This window comes from Cynocephalus volans, chromosome 2, assembly GCF_027409185.1.
Source record: "Cynocephalus volans isolate mCynVol1 chromosome 2, mCynVol1.pri, whole genome shotgun sequence".
Classification (NCBI taxonomy): domain Eukaryota; kingdom Metazoa; phylum Chordata; class Mammalia; order Dermoptera; family Cynocephalidae; genus Cynocephalus; species Cynocephalus volans.
Window position 1 is genome coordinate 229,791,310 of NC_084461.1, and position 23,473 is coordinate 229,814,782.

Below are 23,473 nucleotides of genomic sequence, written 5' to 3' on the forward strand. Positions count from 1 at the left end.
GGTGCTTTTAAACAACCAAAAATGCCGACAACCTTATGAACAATCCCAAAATCTTGTTTGCTTCAATAACACAATTATAATTTTATAAAATATGATTAATAAATGGGGAAACATCTTAGGCTGAGGCCTGAGTCTCAAACACATCTTAAAACCACACCTTAAACCACACCAAAGTACATTATATTCTACCCATACTAGCAAATGGTCAATTCAATGCAAGCAACACTTCAATGGCAAAAAAAACACACATCATATTCTAGACAGAACTTTGTTCTTTATTAAGAAAGAATCTTTAAGTAAAAATATGTAAGAAAGGGAAGAACTTCAACTTAGGAAAAAAATTAAAAATTAATCATCCTACTGTGAAAGGCAGTTTTTCAAATGCTACAATTGAACTTGCCAAAGAGAACAGCATTCATTAAGAATGTATATGAAGTACTTCAAAAACAAAACTTTAAGTTAGAAATGCATCTTCACCCAAAATGATTACATAGTAACACTTCAAAATGTCCCACAAATGTCAAAATACCAAATGCTTTTAAGGGATACTTCCAGGACTTGCCGGTTTGCTCAAATGGGAGAGCATGCTGCTACTGGTTAGCTCAAACGGGAGGGCATGCTGCTACAAACATGAAGGTCATAGGTTCACTTCCCCTTACTGGCCAGAAGCCAAAAATAAATAAATAAATAAATAAATAAAATTTAATATTGTCTAATATAAAATTAACAAAATTTAGGTGAGTCCCTACTTAGTACAGCCTGATCCTCTTTTAGCACTCAGAAAGAGGAGAACCCAGAGATTCAAATCCAAATGTAGTGCAACACTGTCAGTTTCTGTTGTCCTTCCAACCCCTCAGGAACTAGCTCCTGCTATTTCATACACCTGGTACTGCTGAAGTCTACAGTGATTCATGCTATCCCTGTCCTGCACTCAAAGAGAGCTTCCTGACACTTGGAATTTCTGTGTGCTATCAAATGTTACTGCTCTGGACTCATCTCCTTGAGTTGCCCAAATGCTCCAGCCCCACCTGAGGAACAGCAGGCAGCCCAGTTCAGCCACAGATCCTTGGCAATGGTGAGCTTGGGCCTCTAACCATCTTCTTAAGCCCTCTCCTATTAAGACTAGGAGAACACAATGTTTCTTACTCAGCTGGGTACTCTGTCCATACCCTTGCTGTCAATTTTCCTAGTTCCCTTTAGATCTTCCAACTCATGGAACACAATGTACATGACAATTTGCAATAATTCTCAAGCCTGTCATGTCCTCTCCAATACTGCCTCATTTCTTAATCTAGAATCTTATCATCTCTAGCCAATATTCTAGCACAAGCCTCCTTAATTCCCTGCTTTCAGTTTCTTCCCCTTCAATACATTCTATATACAGAATTAATATTTAAAATTGTAACTGTGGTCATGTAATTTTTCCACTCAAAATCCTCCAGCTCTGAAGAACAAATGCCTTAAAACAGTACTAACAGCAGCTGATATTCATTGAGCACGTGTGTGCCAGGTACCTATACTACATCATTTAAATCTCATAACAATCCTACAAAGTAGATATTTTTATTATACTCATTTTGCAGACTTAAGTAAATTGAAACTCGGAGAAATCACATAATCTGTCCACAGACGTACAGCTAGTAAATGAGTTCAGCTAAGATTCCAAAAGCCTTAAAATCTGGCTTTGGTATTCCTTTGCAGCTGCTCCCTCCCACCACCACCCAACGAACCTTGTCTCCCAACCACATTAAACCACTAAGGATCTGTGACCAGAGTATGCTCTTTGAGGACTCCTTACCGAAGCACAATACTCCCTTGCATCAAAATGCCACACACTCACTTTGGTCCACTTTGGGAATTCTCTCTGAAACCTTTTCTTTCTTTCCCACCTCCCCCAGAGGGAAGCCCCTACACAGAATAACGTAAACCAAAATGGATACACATATCCCATTCTCAACTTCAAAATGCTAGAATACAGGGTGCCCAAATAGATTTTCCAAGGTAATATTCAGGTGAGAATCTAGTGCCAACTTGATAAACCCCTAAATTCACCAGAAAGTGAAAAAGATCAACAATACAGCAACAGCAAAAGCTAATAAAAATACCCTTAACACTTCTGCAAAATATTCACATAATATAATTATGAAATCTGTGCTAAATCACTCAGAACATAAGGGACTCAAGTTTTAAAATACATTCTCTGCAAATTTAGACTCTTTTTTTATGCCACAAATAAGACAAATCCTGTCTAAGATCCACTGTTATCAAACCAAGAAAAACTCAAAAAATTAAAGAACACTTCTGTGATTCTACCCCGGTTCAGAAAATAATTTTTCAATACTAAATAGCTTGTGCTTGTGAAACATCAGATGATGGAGAGGTACAGTGATTGTGTTACTTCATCTCAAGTATCTGCATATTATGCCAGTAACTTCCAGGAACATGCAACAATGATATCAAGAGTCTCTCCTGGGCAGTAACTGACAGTTAAACAGCATCTCTTCAAAGTACTACTCAAATATATTAGTTTACAATTCCCAACACCAAAGCTCGCATTGGTGTCTATTCAGTCTCAAGATCTTCCTGTAGTTAATTGCACTTTAATTGACATTTGGATGCTAAATACCAAGTGTTATTTGCAAACTTTTAATCTCTTTTCTAGCTCATTAAGAAAATGTCCTGTAAGGTCATTTCTGGCACTTATCTCAGCCAGACTCCTGTTTCCGTACATCTTTTCTTGGTTTTTCCCTGTAAGCCTAACAAATCATCTTCTTAATCCTTTAATTTCCTGTAAAAAGCAGAATTTATTTTATAACAATGTCATCTAATAGAGATATTTAGGAAATAGACCTTTAATGGATACAAGAGAATTAGTCCATGATTCAAGCACTATTCTAGGGTGGCCAACCCAAAACCATTTTGCCTTCCCACTATCTATAACCAACATGCATTTCCTGAATACATGTTATATAGAATACCCAGAAGTAGGCATAAGATTTACTCTAATGGGGCTTTCTACAGTGCTTTACTCAGGATATTAGACCCAAAGAAAACAGTAACGGGAATGGAAGAGAACAGATCAGTGAGCAAGAGTTGACACCTAATTGAAAATGAGAGATAAGACAACAGAGGTCAGGATGAGTCCCAGGTTTATAATTTTGGCAAGTGAGTGACTGGACAGCATCATTAACCAAGATAGGAAAATGAGGTGAATACACAAATAAGAGACAGTAAAGACCGCTGAGAAAGAGCAGGTATGAAACAGGACAGAGTGATGTCTTGGAAGGCAAAGGAGAGGGTGTCAAGAACGTGGACACGATTGTCAAGAACATGGACACGATTGTCAAAAAGGTTCACAGTGGATTTAGCAATTAGAATCTATGTCAAAGGACAGACACAATATCAGTAACTGAGAAAGCAAGAGTTCCTCTGTTGTTGGGTAGGGGAATAACTCAATCAAGGCAAAAAAGGAAGGTGTAAAGTATGCTTGGAACAAAATGTAGAAGAATTTTTGCTGAATGGAAGGTTCGTGCAGCAAGGACAAAAAAGGGAAATCTGAATCAAAGGCTTTGAATTCCAGATTTGATTTTATTTTTGGATTTTATTCTGTGAACATAAGGAGAAATGACATATAGCTTTTTTTTTCCTTTTTAAGACAACTGCTCTGATGAGAAGGTGCATGATAACTGGAATGACGAGAATTAAGGCACGATGAGCTATTAAGAGGTGTTAAAATTATCTGAACATAGTAATAAGGGCTGAATGAAGGTGGCCATAGACAAAGTAAAAATTAAGGGATATATGAAAGAGGCATTCTCTACTCCTGGGTGCCTGTGATATTGTAATACAATAAGAAATATATATTTGATTTCTGCCCTGGTTCCTGGTTCACAGCTCCTAAAACCCTTATAATCTCCAGAATGATAACAGTGTCTTTTGTATGCTAATGAGATGACTGGTAGCTGGGGGCCCATAGATAACTTCAGGATGGGAGCTGGTCACCAGAAAGACCAAGGCATGATTACAGTGGTGGGACTTTCAGCCCATGGACCAATCACCAATGGCCAATGATGTAATCAATCATGCTTACCTACTGAAGGCTCCATAAAAGACCAAAATAACAGGGCTCACAAAGCTTCCAGATTGCTGAACATGTGGAGGTGCCTGGAGGGTGGTGTGCCCAGGGAGGGCATGGAAACTCCACACCACTTCCCACATGCTTTGCCCTATGCATTTTTTCCATCTGGCTGTTCATCGATATCCTTGGTAATAACCTTTATAATAAGTGGGTAAATGTAAATAAAGTGTTTCCCTGAGTTCTGTGAACAGCTCTAGCAAATTAATCAAACCCGAGAAGTGGGGTGATGAGAACCCAGATTTATAGCTGGCCAGTAATAAGCACAGGTCATAAGCTGAAGCTTGCAATTGGCATCTGAAGTCAGGGCAGTCTTGTGGGACTACCCTTCATCCTGAAATCTAACGCTATCACCAAGTACACAGTGTCAGAACTGAGATAAATTGTAGGATATACAGTTGGTGTCTGCCAGAGAATGTGGTATCGGAATTGCTTGGTGTGTGGGAAAACAACCCCCACACATCTGGTGTCAGAAGTGCTGTGCTGAGTGGTGTGTGAGGGTAGTAAAAACACTTCGGTTTTTTCCTATCTTCTAATAGTGCCCTAGATATCCCACTATTATTATATTACGATACTCATCATGTTGTACCAGAATCATTTGTGGACTGGGACCTTCTCTTACTCAGCCTCTCATTACTACTAGCACTAACAAGCCAGGAACACAGGAAGTGGCCAAAAAATGTTTGTTAAATTATAACAGAACTCAGCAACTGACTAGAAGTAGAAGTGAGACTTAAATATACTGCAGAGAAACCTAAGTAACATAAAATGGTGATAGAGAAAACACTACTGGAGATGTTACGATGAGGATCAAGTTTAGGGAATGAGTTTTAAGACATGCTGAGTTTTAGGGTGGAGAATGACTAAAGACAATAACCAAACAGAAATGTCAAAGAGAAAAAAAATGAAACTAGAAAGGGAAAAAATTCAGACAAAAATACAGATTTGGAATACATAAAAAAATCATCAATAAATCTCATGTGCTAACAAGAAAAAAATGTTTGATAAAACATTAAACCCAAAGACACTTTGGGCTTTGACCCTGTCTTTAGAATACTATTTGAATTGCCCATCTGCATATTCTATACAAATTAAATAATGAAAATGCCCAACAAAACTGGGCCAATGTTGAATAATTATTTGCTTTACTCAACCTTTCACTCAACAAAAATTTATTGAGTGTCTATAAGTTGGGCACAAGGTGGACCAGTCATGAAAGCAAACAGAGTAAAAAACAGAAAATACTACAATAAAATAATGACAAAATTCTACAGGAACACAAATAACAGAGAATATAATAAGAAATGGGAGTAAGAGCCATAACGAAAATATTCCTAGCAGCTTTCCTGAATGAGGAGATATCTATATTGGGCTCTTAAAAAGATAAAGTGATTTAATGAGATATCTAAGAAGATGAATGGTATTCTAGAAAAAAAGGAGTAGTGTGTGTAAAAACATAAAGATGTCAGAAAGTTTCTCATCTTCATGGAACCATGACTAAAGATGAGGGCTGAGGCAGCTCATGGAGGACTCTGATAAGGAATTTGACCTTCATCCTGTAGTCCTGTGGTAAGAAATATCAGATGTGCATTAGAATCCTCTTGAAAGCACTACAAATCCCCAAAAGCATGTGTGGGCAGGAAGTGGATAAGAGGCAATAAAAAAAGGAGCAAACCAACTTCTGTAGACAACAGGGAGCCACAGAAGACTTTTCAACAATAAGGGACCTGATCAGATCTGTGTTTCAGAAATCCAAGTCAGGAGCATGGATTAGTGACTAAGAAAAGAAAATCTGGAGAAAGACCAATGAAGATGATTAAGAAGCAACTGCAATTATGTTCCAGCACTAAATACTGACTACTACTTACTCAAACATAAACGAACCACAGAACGAAGCACATAAAGTGTGTAACCGTAATACGTGCTTTCCATAGTCTCTGAACTCATCTCAGATATCAACTCAATAATCATTAGCAATTACAGTAAAAGTGTGGTCAAGTACATTAGAGAAAAAGAAAAGGTGGTGAAAAGAATAGCCATCCCCCGAAAAGTAGTTCATTTACACTTCAGTTAAATTTTAATTTTTACAATTTTTTTTGTTTTTAAAAAACTACTTCATAGTAAAATTACCATATCAGATTATCAAATCAAAATTTAGAATATACTATAAGCCAAAGACTGTGCAGAACTGCTGAGAATGATCAATAGGGAAAAGTTACCAGAGAAAAGTTAGCAAATAAGGCCATTTAACTCATTTCCTTTTAATTCATAAAAAAATTTTGATATCCACATATAAAAACTACAATTTTGAACGGATGAAAATTCACCCATCCTCTATTAGAAAGTAATGAGCAAATTAGAAGGGGGATTGTTCTTCAGCATCTCTTCCCACTAGGCACAGTCTTCACTTGAAAGAAAGAGGGAAATACGTAAGGATATATATATGATTATGATGGACCTTGGGAACACAAATTAGGATAAAATTAATTTCATTTATGTTTCAAAGAAATGGCTCCTGCAATTTTCTCTCTCTATTGAACCATTCCATTATTTATATGTACTTTGTATACATATGAACACAGTATAGTAGAGAAACACCCATCTTTCGAAAAAGAAAAACTCCGACTCATCCCCTCCAGCTTCACTTTATAGCAAACTCCTCAAAAGATCTCTAACCCTGCTGTCTTCAATTCCTTTCCTCCAATTCTCTCTCTCTCTCTTTTTTTTACCCTAGCTCTGCCACCCCCAATTGTCTCTTAAACTCACTCCAAGTTTTCACCTCCAGTGCTACACCAGAAACAACTTGTTACAGTCACGAATGATTTTCATATTGCTAAACCCAAGAGTCACCCTCTCAGTACTCTAGCATCTGGCACAGTTGATCACTCCTTCCCTCCTTCTTAAATATTATATTTGGCTTCACAGATACCACTCACTCTTACTTCTCCTCCTCCTTCATGGAGTGTATCTTCTCAGTCTCTTTCGCTAATTTCTCTCTCCTTGCAAACATTACAGGATCCCAAGTCTAAGTCTTCGGACTTCTCCAGCCACCCTCACTCCCTAAATTATCTTAATCAGTTTTCATGGCATTAAACACTATCACTCTGCCAATAACTGGAAATTTATAGACCTATCCCATGAACCGGAGACTCACGTGTACCCAGCTGTCTACACAGTATCTCCATGTGGGTTGCTAACTTAATATGTCCAAAATTGAACTTATTATTTCCCCCTAAATAATGCTTCTTCTGCATCTCAGACTATCTCAGTAAATGTCAACTCCAGTCTTCCAGTTGTTCCAGCCAAAACCCACAGCCCACATTCAATCCATCATCAAATTAATGGCTCTACCTTCAAAAAGTATACAGTATGTAAGCATTTATCACAGTCCTTGACTAAAATCACCATCATCTCCCACCCCAGATTACTGCTGCAGCCTGCTCAATGATTTCATTTTGTCCCACCCCCAACATTCTCTACACAGCAGCTGAAAGGTCCATTTAAAACAAATCAAAACTCTACAGTGGCTTTCCACCTTCACAGTAAAAACCAAAGCCCCATTGGCCTACAAGGCAATATATGATCTGATGTCCCCCACAACCTAACCCACCTCTCTGGCCTCATCTTCTACCAATCATTCCCTTCAATGCCTCCACTGACTTAACTTGCCACTCCTGTAACAGACCAAGCATGCTTCAGTCACAGGCTCTTTGCACTCCTGTCAAATCCTCATCAGATGCTCTCTCTCCTAATACCTGCACAGATCACACTCTCACTCAGATACTAGTTATCATCATGGCCTTCCCTAAACAACTTACATAAAATAGCAGCACCCCCCTCACACACTCTTTCCACCTTATTCTGCTTTAGTTTTCTCCATAGCACTATAATAGTCAATATATTACATATATATCTATTTATTTTCTGTATCTTGTCATTAAAATATAAGCTTTACAAAGGAAGAAAATATATTTTGTTCACTCAACTATTCCTAGCAGGTGCTCAAAGGGTATTTCTTGAATTGATAAACGCATGAATGAGAAAAATCCAGACTCAGGGTCAGGTCTCAAAGCCAAAGCTGAGAGAATTTACGGTACAGAAATTCTCAAGTTCTAGAAAAACACTGACTGCAAAAATGGCCAAGTCTACAACTCTAGCTGGTGCCAATAATAAATAAGGGTTCACAAGTCCATACTATTCCTAAAATGAGGAACATATACTTGAAAAAAAAAAATTAATAAAAGTAAGAGAAAGAAGATAACCAAAAGAAAAAAAAAAAAAAAGATGGCCATCCCTGCCTCCCCACCTCCTGAAAAATACTTTCTGGATGCTTCCTGGAAATAGGCCTACCAACTCTGACCAAAATATCATCAGGCCCATTATACACACTTAAGTAGCTGTTATGAATATTTCCTGCTTTTCTAAGCTATGGTCTTCACAGAAAATTGTAACTTACAACCCTAACACTGGCTGCCAAGATATAATGGTCAGAGAAAGCTCTCAAATTTCCCCAAAGTACTCGGGCTGCAACCAAATACCATTAATATGATGACAACAATAATTCAAAGTACCTTCTGGTGTCTGCCTCGATTCATTGTCCCTAGTGGTGTATTCACTGGGGGTTCAGTCATCAAAGACTTTGATATGTTGGCATTGGTGGAGGGTGGGGAGGTGGCAGGCAATTCAAAGAAATAGGACTGGGAATTATTTTTGCATGTTAAAGACAGGTGGAATGCCAAGGGACGGCCAAGGGACAGAAAGCACCTGCTAAGATGTGAAGTGTCACCTGGGCTTTTCAAAACCAGACACCAAAACAGAGATCATAGAAGGACCAAAACCCTGAGATACCCAGCATTCCTAAGCTAAAGAGTCATGTCTTACATCTCCCATTCCCACACAGACAACTGAAGATATGGGCAGGAGGCCATGTCAAACTGAACAGCTGGAGCAGAGATGAGGGGGGAGAGGAGAGGAGGGTGGAGTAATTACTCATGCGTTTTCTCTTTCTCCTTCCCATTACATTTACAGAACTGGGCAGATTAAAACTGGAAAGAAGGTGGCAGAAAGTGGAGGTGAGGATGACCTAAAGAAAATGTTGGCAGAAAAATATCAAGAACAAATTCCTTTTCTAAGTGACTCTTTGAAAAACAGACATATGAAGTTAGGAACTGACAAAATTTAAAACAAGCCCTCACGCTTTATAAAACTATAGAACTGTACAAACAGAACAGAGATTCTTAATTATTTGGAATGATCTGTGGCATTTTTAAGACCAACAATCCTCAAAAATGATCCAACCACATTCATACTAAGCTACTGATCAACATGGAAGAGTAAACAGGAGAAAAACTTCAACTCTTAAGAATCCTCTGGCTTCCCAATGGTTCTGAACCTCAATATAACAAACCAGAAGTCTTTAGAGGCAGAGAAGTACCTCTGGAACATTCAAGAACAATTACCTCAGCAGAGAAAAACTAAAAACTCTGAATTCAGAAATTACACCTAACATATTCTGATTGGTCAATACACTTAAAAAGAAAGGAATGTTTTGATTGGTTGATCTCAACCAATCAGAACATCCTTTCTGAGTCACTCTCCAGCACCAGCACCTATAGCAAGCAGAATTTAGAAGACAACAGAGGCAGGAAGCTACAGGATACTCTGAGAAAGACATGGGACAAAAAAAGAAATAGGTAACAAAGGAAAGACATCTTGGCTCTATATAACCACTGGACATCAGGCATATCATATTAGAACATACCAACCAGAACTGTTTGTAGCCTGAGGTGGCATTCTATACACTTACTCCTATGCTAATACTTCCCTCCCCCATCCTCACAGACAGCTGTCACATTCTAGAGCTACTTACTCCTCTTCCACCCACTCTTTAAATTTAGTGATTTGGTGTTTGCCATCCCACTTCAGTCTCTTGCCCTCTTCCCGTACTGTCTCAAACTGTATTTGCTCATGCCTTTGACTCAGTCCCTGTCCTTGACAAGCACACAATCCAGTGTGGGAGATAGATGCGTCACTAGATTAGGTACAATACATCACAGTCAATGCTATGAAAGAAATATATCGAACTTCTGTAAGCACATACTCATCTGTCATTACCCCATTCAGTGCCTTACCAAATCAACACTCCACCTTCCCACTCTCTTATAAATCAGTTACTAAGTCCTGTATGAATATCCCCTGATCTCCACTTCCACCTCACAGTTCAGGCTTCTTTTCTCAGAATGACCTATTTCAACCACTTCCTATCAGAAACAGAATTTGATACATTTCCACATTGTCACATCAGCCATCTCCCTAAAACAGATAAAACACCATATCATCTCTTTGCTTTGAAACATCTAATATCTTTCCAGGGTCTAAGAGATAAATTCCAAGTCCTTAGCAAAGCAAATAATATAACATAATACTTCTGAAATAGCGCCTTTTAAAAGCAGACTGAGTTCCAATTTCAATGTCTGCTACCTATGTTACCTTTGGCAGGTCACTTTATATCTCTAAGTTTTTTCATCTGCAAAATGGGTACTAAAAGAACCTTCTAAAGTTGCTATGAGTATTTTTTTTTTTTGGCAGCTGGCCAGTACAGGGTTTTAGGATGTAAGAAACTCCATGCCAAGTACCAGCACAGAACCCAGCACTCACTCAGTGTTAACGATTATCCTGAGCTATATCATCTATCTAGTATGCCTCCTTCTCAAAAGAGAGCAGATAACCAAGGTTTTGCTTTCATATATTTTAGAATGACTAACAATAAGAGTTAAATCAGAAACAACTTTCTTGATAATCCTGAACTAACAAAAACATCAATTAACCTTATGAAAATTTATGAAAATTTTAGTTTGTGTAAAATTGACCATAATCTATTAAAAAACAAGTACTCTATTATTTAAAAAAAAAAAAAAAACTAGGTTTTTTTGTTTTTGTTTTCCTATTCAAGTCCAAGAAGAAAAAAGATGGAAATTGATTTATAAGAATGTGGTTTTCTATAACATAAAATTCGCTAACAGATCTGCAACATAAACAGCGCCATCTTAGACAAGCCCAAATACAAACTGGCACCGTCCACCTCCTCTCCTCCCCCATTCTCTCTTACAAGAAGCCTCATGGGGGCCGCCGCGGGTTCGGATCCTGTATAGGAATGGCCGGTGCACTCACTGGCTGAGTGCCGGTCACGAAAAAGACAAAAAAAAAAAAAAAAAAAAAAAAAAGAAGCCTCATGGTTTTGGAGAAAATGAAACTTTTGGCATTTCCACATGCGCAGAACTCTCCATTCCCATGACCTAACTCAATCCCCACCCGAGAATTATATCACCCAGCTCTTAGCGCCAACATACCAATATAAGCTCCCACTGCCCTAGGATAGCTGCTGTCCCCTATTTTCAGTGCAGCCCCGGGCTGTCCTCCATTTTGAATACAGCCCGGCAGATTTCTTTCTTTAATAAAGCTTGAGCAGTACCCAGCATCTCAGCTCACTTTCTTTCATTACGGTGCCAAAACCCAGGAAGGGTTTTGGCCAACACTGTGGAAATCCCCTCTCTCCTGGGGTGATTGGTCCTTGGCCACCCTTCCCGGACCTGCCAAAACCAAATGCCTCTGGGACTCTCTACTTTTGCTGTTTCAGACCAACACATCTAACACCAGACTCAATTCAGGGTGAGTCAGTGGGTCAGTCCTATCTCATCTCGGGTTCCCTGACTTGCTCTCGCTCTCATTCTTGAAGCCCAGATGCCTGGAAGAGGGAACTCTTCTCATGCCCCCCAGCTATTAGAGGATGCTCCTCTAGCTAGTCGGTGGCTTTTCTCCCAAAAAGAAGGTGGACAGCACAGAGGATGCTCTTTGTTGGCATGCTGCTTCTACCAGGACTGACTGCCCTTTCTCACCCTCTAAATGAGATCCCCACAATCCAAACCTCCATGCTCTACACCTCTGAGCCATCTCCTGGCCAATTTCTTGGCCTCCAGGGAGACATTAAAACTCAAATGCCTCATTACAATGGATCCCAGTGGCCACAAGATGGCACTCAATTTAGACACTCACCGAAAAGGCAAAAGCTGTAAAGGTTCCTTGTTCAGGCTGTTTCCTATCTCTGAATGCATTCTTCTCTCTGTCAAAACTGTCCTATGTCTCAAATTCTCCTAGCTCATGCTCAACCTCCCTTTCCAGATTCGAATCAATCTTCTGCTCCATCAGCCCTCCACATTTCCCTCTCTTCCCCACACCTGGCCTCCAGACTCTCGTCCTCAACTCAACTCCTCCCCTTCTCCCCCTTCATCAGGTAACAACCCTGCCTCAGCTCCGGCTTTTTATAACCCTTCCATGAAGTGGCCAGGATGGAAGGAATTGTCTGAGTCAATGTACAGGGAGCAGGTCTGGATGGTGGCTCAGGTACACGTTCAAAATAATAGATGGCCTGTGGTAGCCGCTGCTGTTCCTTGCATGGACCCAAATTGGAACTACCAGGCTGTGTACGGAGATTGGGATCTCCACGATAGCATGATCACACACTTGATTTACAGCCTCCAAAAGGCTACTCACAAGTCAGTCAATTATGACAAGCTTAGAGAAATTACACAGAGATCCACTGAAAATCCCAGCAAGTTCCTAACCTGCCTCTCTGAGGCTTTACGTAAATACACACATATAGACCCAAACTCCCCTGCAGACAGGGCCCACTTACACTCTCATTTGATTACCCAATCAGCCCCTGATATTCAAAAAAACTATTAAAGATATCAGGCCAAATACCAGCTCCTGTCTAATGCCATCCATGGCTCACATACTCCAAAGCTGGCTGCCTCCAGGGGCAAGCCACCCGAGAACTGCTTCAAATGCAGTCAACCAGGCCACTCAGCACAGGCCTGTTGTAACCCATCCTCACTACAAATGGCCAGGTCACTGGGGGATGGACTGTGTCACTTGCCAGAGAGGAAGTAGCCCAGTTCCCCAACCTACAGCCTTTGGCTTCATGGCCATCCCTACCGAAGCTTCTAGGCTTTGCCCAGGAGGACTGATGATGCCAGGGCCCTGAGGCTCCTATGGAGATCACCACACATGAGCCCACGGTAACTCACCTCGTAGCAGGTCAGCCAATCTCTTTTGTCATCGATACAGGGGCCATTTACTCTACCGTTCCTGAATATGTAGGACCAACAACTCCATCCTCTATCACAATAGTAGGGGTCACGGGACCAGAATATCACCCATGGATCACTCAATCCCTTTCCTGCACCCTACATCACACCCAATTCACACATAGATTTTTTAATAATGCCTCAATGCCCAGCCCCCTTACTGGGATGGGACATTCTTTTCAAATTCAAAGCTACTCTTATCCTAAACACTTTAACTCCAGCTACAATACTCCTGTTACAGGATGCCCCAGACCTGGTCCCTGAGGCTTCCACCTTCCCCTCCCCCTCCCACTCGGACAAGGTTAATCCCTAGTATGGGATGCTTCTTCTCCCTCCATTGCTATGCACCATTCCACTACCCTTGTTAAATTGTGGAACTCCTCCTTGTTCCCTGATGTCCCACAGTACCCCATCACTAACACCTAATAGGCTTAAAACCTGTCATGCACAAACTCCTTTCTTCTCATCTCTCACAGCTTACCCACTCACTTTTCAATACACCCAACCTTCCAGTTATAAAGCCGAATGGCTCATACCACTTAGTACAGAACTAATCCTGACAAGCGTCATTCATACCATTTAGTACAGGACTAACCCTGACACGCACCGTTCCCAACAAATTACTTGGACAGTACTACCTCAGGGGTTTCGGGATAGCCCTCACTTTCTGGCCAGGCCTTACTCAAGACTTATCTGAACTACTCCCCCCAACCTCTAACACTTTAATACAATATGTGGATGACCTCCTCCTTTGTAGCCCCTACTATGAGGATTCACAGGCCCACACTGTTGCTCTTCTTAATTTCCTGGCCTCCAAGGGATATCGAGTGTCCCTCAGCAAGGCCCAAATTTCTTCTCCTTCAGTTCAACAGTCTAATTTCTGAACTCCCTACTCCTACCACAAAGAATGATATCCTTTCTTTCTTGGGGCTTGCAAGCTATCTTCACCTATGGATTCCTAACTTTGGCGTGCTAGCAGAACCACTTTATGAGGCAGCCAAAGGGGATCCTGCCATTCCCTTAGATCCCACAAAGCTCATTCATTCTCCCTTCCAGCAATTAAAAGCTGCTCTCCTCGCAGCCCCAGCTCACACTCTCCCAAACCTATCTCATCCTTTTATCCCATACGTCACTGAAACCCAAGGAATGGCGGTTAGTGTTTTGGGACAAAAGGCAGGAGATATTTTCTCCCCAGTTGCATATCTCTCTAAACAACTAGACAACACAGCTTAAGAATGGGCCCCTGATTATGGGCCTTGGCGGCAGCCGCCCTTTTAACACAAGAAAGCTCTAAACTAACTTTTAGACCTTCTCAGCTGTAAGGCCAAGTCAATCCTCTCCCTTTCCCGCCTACAACTTATTCACCCTACTTTCATTGAGAATTCCTGGTTTTCCTTCAAAGCTTGCCCTTCCCTAAAATCCAGCCACTCTCATCCCAACCCTTAGAACACAATTGCATGGAGGCTTAGACCTCTTTCTCAATACCTTTCCACACATCTCCCCACCTCCCATTACACAGTTCATAGATGGGAGCGCCACCTCCATGCCCGCCTCCTGGGCAGGTTATGCCATAGTAAATCTAACACAAGCTATTGAGGCTGCACAACTCCCAAAGGAGATTGGGGTTATACACTGCAGAGGACACCAAACCTCCAACAACCCCATAGCCCAGGGAAACAAACTGCGTGGATCTTACCATAAAACAGGCTGCTCAATCACCAGGCCCCCACTCTTCCTCTCCTGCTCAGGTCCTTCTCATGGCCCCCATGCTCTCACCCCAATACACACCCCAAGAAATACAACACTTCCAATGGTTGGGGGCACAGAGAAAGGACAACTGGTATACTCTCTCAGTTGCTATGTCCTCCCTACTACACAAGCTGAGCAAATCCTTTTAGATTTCCATAATTCAGTTCATATAGGCTATGAACTCCTACTACACCTTCTTCAGCCCTTATATTACTCTCCCCACAAAAGGACAAGCTGTCCTCTAACCTTAGTAGATACCTTTTCAGGTTGGTTTGAGGCTTTTCCCTGCACTTCAGAGGATGTTCTCACCTCAGAAGTCATCCCTCGTTTTGGCCTACCCATCAAGTCACTCGCTCGCCTATGGGCTGGCCCCTGAAAGCACACAGGCCTCAGCCCTCTCGAACTTATGTACAGTAGGACCTTCACTCTCACACCTCTCCCTTCCAGCTCATCACCTTTAGACCAGTATCTCCTTACTCTTTCGCTCAATAGGAATCTTCTTCAGGAATAGGCTATCTGTTACTTTATCCTTTCCCCACTACCTCCTCAGACTTTAAACTGAGCCCAGGACAGCAAGTGTATATTAAAACCCAAAGCCCAAAGCCTCTCTTGCCATGTTGGGAAGGGCCTTATACAGTACTTCTGACCACCCCCACAGCAGTAAAAGTACTAGGAAAGGCCCCTTGGTATCACTTATCCTTGGTAGAACTAGGACCTGAGACTTTACCCAAAAATCTGCTAACACCAAGCCAGAGGGGTCCCTCTCCTCAACCCCCAACCCGACATCTCCTCACGCTTCATCCATTTTAGGACCCACAAAACTAAATATCTCCAGGACCTCCATTCTTTCCCTAATCCCAGAAGAAGGATGATCTTTCCCCTGGCGATTATCCTCTCACTCTTGCAGGCCCGCTCCACGTCCTTTGCACAAGAGCTACTATTATACTATCTCTTCTAGTACTTGTTACAGGATTGGCAGCAGCTGCCCCAAAAAGATTGTAACATTATAGGAAGATTTCTCCTGGCCTCCTTTACCTCCTATCAGTAGGATGCTTCTTAGCAATTTCATTATGGCAACATACCCTTTTAATTCTTTTGGCTCCCTAACCCTTAGCATCCTTCCCATGTTTTTCCTCCTATCTCAATGCTCCCCCTTACCTGGAACATGGAGGTTCCAGGTCCGCAGGGACGATGCAGCCCTCAGCGAATCAGACTGGTCCCCAAGGGACTCATCTGTCTCCCACTTCGCAAGAAACTTTTTGTGGCCACCCCCACCCTGTCGATGAAGCCCACAATGTTTCCACAAATGTCTCTTTCACTTTCCTCTAATCTCACCTCAGCGGGGACTGTCAGCATTGTGTGGGGCCTGCCCACACCCTCCCTTACTAACAACAAACGCTACCACTCACTTACCCACTCCTCATCCATGTTGTAAAACCAAATACATTTCCTTTGTAAAACTATGTTATCCTGTTGCTTGCCCCCCAACGCGATTTCTTGCATATTCTTTTGGTTCATCCCTGACAACACCCACCAGACAGATGGAGGGGTGGAGATTGGACTGAGACTAACTTCTGCCTCTCTCTCTCAGGAAGTACCCCCCACTCCCATAGGGCACTAATTTGTACCTTTTAATTGTGGCAGGGATCCTTCCTGCAATTGGAACTGGCATAGCGTGCCCTACTACTGCCTCTCAATTCTATCAAAAAACTCTCAGAAGAACTAAGTATAGATAGCATCTCCTCCCTTCAGTGACAGGTCACCTCACTCGTGACACTCACTTTACAGAACCGTTGGGCCCTTTATTTTACTTCCTTACAACCAAGAAGGAAAGCACCTGCCTCTTCTTGGGGAGGAATGCTGTTATTACATAAATGAGTCCGGGGTGATCCAAAACAACTTAAACCATTTCACTGAATCCTTGGATACCCTGGCTATGCCCCTACTAGGACCCCTAACTGTGCCTCATCCTACTTTTAGTCCCTGTCTTTTCTGATGTTTCTCTAATTTCTTGCAGGAACGTATACAGGCTTTCACCAACCAAAATATCGCCGAATTGTTCCTGCGAGGAGGATATCAGCCCCTCAGAATCAGCAACCCTTCCCCAGAGGAATACAGCCTCCCCACACGAAACCAATACCCCGCCACCTTATTGTTTTGTCCGCCAACATAAATCTTTTATTTTTTCCATATCTTCGCCCATCTCCAGAAGAAAGTAGCTTCAGAGGAATGAGATCTCCACCCTTTTTCTCTTTTTCCTATACTTAAAAGGCAGGAATAATAGATCTGCAACATAACCAGCGCCATCTTAGACAAGCCCAAGTACAAAATGGCGCCATCCACCTCCTCCCCTCCCCTCCCCCATTCTCTTACAAAAAGCCTCATGGTTTCGAAGAAAATGAAACTTTTGGCATTTCCGCATGCACAGAACTCTCCATTCCCATGACCTAACTCAATCCCCACCCCAGAATTACATCACCCAGCTCTTAGCGCCAACATATCAATATAAGCTTCCACCACCCTAGGTTAGCTGCTGTCCCCCATTTTCAGGGCAGCCCCAGGCTGTCCTCCATTTTGGGTACAGCCCAGCAGATTTCTCTCTTTAATAAAGCTTGAACAGTACCCAGCATCTTGGCTCACTTTCTTTCATCCACATAAATGAAATTCAATTTCAGTTGCATATGCAATTTGCTAAAGATATACACATTTAACAAAATGAACTCTAGAAGCTTAAGAAAATAGAAGTATACATCAGACAGTGTAGTGACATTTATCCTCAGACCTCACAATCAAAAAATAAAATCACAAAATTTTTTTAAGTCAGTGACTTTAATAATTTGTAAAACTACACTGCCTACAACAATAAAAATAACAAAAATTAAGCAGATCGGAAATATTTTTCAAAAGAAGATTCCAGCAAATTTACAGAGGAAGAATGAATAATTCATACAATGAAGGAAATAAAACTATAAAATACTTCATTTGCTTTTCTGTCATGGATTGTGATGATAGCAAGTAACCTTATCTTCATTACCAAAACACAACCTTCTAAAAACGAAAGCCTGTGAAAGTAGGATAGAACTGGACAATCGAACTCTGCTGGAGGCAGTGTAAATCAATACCTTTCAGAAGTAATTCTAGTAATATTTTTCAAAATTGACAAAACCTTCATACACTCTGACCTTGTAATCTCCTTACTGAGCCTTTAGCCTAAAGGAAAGAAGCAAAATGATGAACAGCTGTATACTAACTGCATTACCTGCCAAATGATAAGCAACCTAAATGACCAATTATTAACAAGTAACTCAACTCACTGTATAATAATCTAAAGGTATAAAAACTATCACAAAAAGAAAACACATTAAATATGAAAGCAAATATTAAACACTATCTTTATGTTTTGTTTATAGTATAAAATCATGTAGATATGATGACAAAAATAAGAAGAAAAATTTTAAGTTTGTTTTGACTTTCTTATTTCTATGACCATTAAGTTGTTTGCAAAATGAAAAGCCTGTTGAAATTGATCAGGTCTACCACACTAGTACACAATTCAAAAGTGACTTTTCAGCAGCATCTACAATCATCAATTTTTTTTTCCCAAACGCCACCACATAGTGTAAATGGCTCTTCTTATACGAACAAGCCATACATGTACTATTAGCCATGCTATTAGCCAGCTGTAACCTTATTAAAAATCTCATTTTACCATGAAAATGTAACTGTATGCGGGATCACCATATGGTGATCAGAAGCCACGTGTTATGGGGCATCTATAAAGAAGGCTCCAAGCACTCAAGTTAAAACTGTCTGGCCAAGTGAAATGGTGAAGGTTAGGTTTCTCCTATATCCCCAAATGAATTATCATCTTTCTCAGCCACTCAATGGCTCTAAGTTGCTAGGAGTGGCAGCTAAGGATTTAATGGGAAAGAAGGTGCGAGCAGATTTGCTCTCCCTCTGAAAAATTGGTAACTTCATCTTCCCCCAAAGCACCATGCAATAGTAAAAAATACACAAGCATGCAGTTAGGAGCTGTGAGATATAGGTGACCCGAAGTCATCTCAAAACATGTTACTTGCCTTTTGAGGTTTTAGTTGTTCAGAGGGAAAAATTTTTAAATTGAACTAAATATTGTTAATTGTTTCAAGATAAATATTCTATTAATTTAATAGACCCCTTTTCCAATACATACCCAAGTGTCTCACAAACCCCCAGATTGTAAAACAGTTAAGATTTAGAATTAGGAGAATGGGGGCTACACAGATATGGTCAGAAGACCTGGATTGTAATCCCAGCTCTGTCTGTTTCTACCTGAGTGACCTTGAACAAAGTACTGCACTCAAAATAAAGTCCTAGGACCAATGAGACAGCATTCCTTCCTTACTGGTCATGCCCTTTTTATTCCTTCGTCACAAAATAGACTGGTTTCCTGTTACAATGGGTTTCATTCCTAACCAGCAACATTTTTTACCTCACTCTTGAATATTTAAAAGTACCTTGTATATTCATCTTTTATAAGTTTTCCGATATTGAAAGAGGCAGTCTAACATACTTTGCTTCTCTTAAAGCTACTTTCAAGACTGGGACCACTCCCCAAAAATGCATTTAGTAAATAGTTTTTGAGCACCTGTGCCACACAACAGTATGTGCTAGAGTTGCAAAGGTCCCTTACCTAAAGAAGCCCAAAATCCTGGTGGAGATACATACATAAACAATAGTTAATTGATAAATTAACTATCAATTAAATATGCTAACTGCAGAATGTATGGTCAGTGGAGACAAGAAGGATAAGACGTCTGGACAAGTCTCAAAGGTGATATTTTAGAAAGGTCTTGAAGGGCAAGTAGTCTGCTGCGCAGAGAATTCTCAACAGAGGAACAGTGTAAAACCACAAAGGAAGATGTCATCTTCAGAGAACTACTAGGAGTCTTGTGTGGTGAAGACAGGCATAATGGTAGAAGACGAAACTAGAATGTAGACAAGTACCAGAAACTGTGAAAGACTGAATTTTATCAATATAGTCCACGGAGAGTCGTTGAAGGACTTCTGAACATGGAATCAAAGTCCCTTTTTCCACTTCAGAGTCAGAAGAGTTGAGTCAAGACAACAAACAAAATATGCAAGTCTGGATGTGAAAAGGTAGAATAAAAAAATGTATTAATGGAGAGTTCCTGCTCTCAGGATGGCTTCTGGCACTTTCTTTCTATGGCCTATTAATACAACACTGAAGTAAGACAGTATGAATTATGGCAAAAAGGGTTCAAGAAAGTGCGTGTTTTTAAACTAAAGATTATTTGAAGTCAATGTTTCTGAGAACACTAAAGAAAACAACCAAATAAGAGAATAGTAAAGAGCGTTAATAAATTAAGAAAGGAAAACAGTATCGTTAGAAGACTGACTTCAGGCAAAACATTCAGGAATGTTTACATCCTTATCGTATACTGACTACGGATCAATAAAATGTTTTGTACATATTTTATGCAGGGCAGTATTTTAAAGTCCTCTTGGCTAAAGAAGAGTTGCCATCACTAAAGTCTCTTTAAAGGAGTCTGAAAGATGACGCTTAAAGATGGCCAAATTATCAGGTTCCATTAATATTTTAATGCTCAGAAAGAAAAAAAAACAAAAAGGTGAAAAAGTGTTTCAAATCGCTGTTCTCTCACTATCCTCGCACCTACGGGAATGAAGCACTGGCATTCCAGTCTGGGACCACGAAGGGTCTGTGCATCTGGACTTTCCACACTGCCAAGGCCTAGTCTAGGAACAGCAAGCCCACCTGGCTGGGTAGCCTACAAAGATGAATTTGCAGTTATCGAAATTCAAACTGCGGCTCAGCCCCCAACGACCACCTCAAAGGAGTCATTCCTCCTTTCACTGTCAAGAAAGTAGGTGTATTAAAAATATATAAATGCATGAAAACAGAAGATGCCTAAAGAGGAGAGAAAAGGAAAAGCACCTGAACCTACGATAACGGTGTGATGCACCAAAGTTTTCTCTCAGGATGTGTTTTAGGGCGTGTCTTTGTTTTGGCCCACTAATCAAAAAGAAAAAAAAAAATCCCACTCAATCGGGGCACCCCGGTACTTTCCCCTATCAACCCTCATAAGCATCCCGGCTCAGAAATCACTCGGTATCTCGCCTCGCCCAGATTTCTCCTCAGAAAAAGGCGGTAGCCCCCAACGGCCCGAGGCCCCGGCGCGCTGTCACAGCCCGTGGGGCGGGGGGACGTCCGGCCTCCCGCTCCACGCTCGCCCCGCCTCGGAGTCTCGCGGGGTGCTAGACCGGGAAGCCCGGGAGGGCGGAAGGCGCCACCGCCGCATCCCGGGCGCCCGGGCCTCCGCCTCGCCAGGACCGCGCCCCCACTCCAGGGCTTCCTCGGACACCAGACCGGACCCCGGACCCCGCTCTGGCCCTGACCCGGGCTCTCACCGTGCAAAGGACGCGCTGCCTTCTCGGCCGCAGTCCGGCTGGGGGTCGCCCAGTGACCTGCAGGCCCGAGGACGAGAGGTGAGGCGAGGAACCGCTCGTCACATGCCCGCCAGCCTCAGCGCCTGACCCGCAGCAGCCAGCATCGCGTCGGAGGCCTGAGGGAGCGTCGGACTCCAGAGCCGCCGCGCCCCCTCCCTCGCCGGCGCCCTCCTGGACTCCGCCCTCCAGGGCCCGTGCACCGCGCGCGCGCAGCCCCGCCCCCGGGAAGCCCCGTGCGCAGGCGCAAGCCTCACGCGGGCAGGCCCCGCCTTTGCGCCCGCCCCCGCTGCCTGACTCCGACCTCAGCCCACCTGTGGCCCCGCCTCCTCCCTCTCGCCAGCCTCCCTAGGCTCCGCCCCCGCTTCGGGACCCGCCTTCCTCCACTGACCTTGCTTTCTTCTACCCTGACTCAGGCTTTTGCTCAGCCCAACCACTGATGCAAGTCCTGCGGCTGTCCTCGCCTCTCCAGCCTGCTAGGCTAAAATTTGCTGCTTGACCGAGGTCAAATCTGTCAACTCTTCCTCTATACGCCGAAAAGCTAGGAGTGGTCTGAGCAGTGAGACTGAGTCTCCCCCAACATTTTGTGTTTGCAAGTTCATGCCTGTTCCCTGCCCTCCAGTGCTCTGGGGTGTGCCGAAACCACATACCCGCCTACCACGTCAAAACACTGGACTTTGCTGAGGCTGAGGGGAAGGGGCACCCTGAGTGCTGACATTCAGGGCCACTCCATGGCGCCATCAATCTGGATTCCTTTGGCCAGGAACTAGGTCCTCCTTCCCTTTGGGGCTTCTGTCACCCACAGGCCATCTTCCTGCCTTCCTCAATGGCCTGACTTTCCCTTGAGAGTCCTCACCTTGGAAGCCTTCCTGGTCTGGCCAGTTGTTAAAGCAATGGAGTTGCCCGTACCTGACTATAGATCAGCTTCTCTCGTAAGTCACCGCTGCAATAAATAATGTTTAAGACCTTCTTGAAAAGTATCCACTTTGTCCATGTCTCCAGATCAGTGAAATTCAAAGAGGAAAGGGAGGAGAGGAATGCCTGATTTGTAAAACCACATTTTATTTATAATATACTTTTATATTTAAATTTTTTATTTTTATTTTAGATTTATATAAACTCTTAAAAGTAAAGATCAGATTTCTTGATTAAAAAGTGAGATTATGCATGTTTAAAATGTTGAGAAACACTAGGCCTCAACTCTCTCCAAGTTTTTGGATGAAGTGAGATCATTAGAAAAGCAAACACCGGACAGAACTCTTGAACACACCCCTTAAGAGCATCACTCAAAATATGCGGTTACTAAAACGGGCTTTGGGGTTTATGCCATCAGCTAAGTTGAGAGATGGTACAAGAAATGGCTCCCCACAGCTTGTCCTTGGGAGTTGAGGAAGATGCTACATTCTCAAAGTCTCCATATGAGGACCTGGGAAAGAAATTTCTCTCAGTTCCTCAAACCAGGAAAAGCTGTGCTTCTCTAAACTACTAGGATTCCCCAAATACTTGACATGATCATGTGTTCTCTTTTCTTTGGCAGTTGTGAACTACAGTACTAAGTTACCATTCCCTTCCTCCTTTGCAAAGGTAGGAGCATTACTGGGTGCTTGCACATAGGATATTTTCCAGCTTCACCTAATTTTCCCCATTCCTATTTTGTCTTTGTCCCAATTTCCTCATTTCTTTGTTTGTCATCATGTCACATTGATTCTATTTCTATTAGCCACTTGTTTCAAAATGTACCCACAGGATTTTAATTTATGGAGATGACTGTGATTACACAGAGAGATCAATGTGTTGAAAGATTTTTATTACATTTCCTGAGAGCTGGAGCATACCACACCATGCAAGACCACATGGAGAAACACCAGGTTTGATCAGGAGGCAGAAGCAGTAGCAGGGGGAAAGTCCAGACTGGAATTTTTACTGGAATTTCTGTGGGAAAGGCAAGATAGGGCAGGGGAAACAGCTTGGGATTGGC

At 42.0% G+C, this 23,473-nt stretch overlaps 1 protein-coding gene across 3 annotated transcripts in view; it reads right to left on the bottom strand.

Moving 5' to 3' along the window:
• CCSER2 (coiled-coil serine rich protein 2) overlaps positions 1 to 21,679 on the bottom strand; it is a 215,429-nt gene extending 193,750 nt beyond the window's left edge. For 2 of the 3 annotated variants that reach the window (XM_063085363.1, XM_063085365.1), the window contains exon 1: positions 21,460 to 21,679. The gene's annotated coding sequence lies outside the window, so the exon portion shown is untranslated. Of the gene's footprint in view, positions 1 to 19,222; positions 20,134 to 21,459 lie in introns of those variants that run through there. The other variant, XM_063085364.1, reaches the window with a different exon arrangement.
• Positions 21,680 to 23,473: the final 1,794 nt, after the last annotated feature.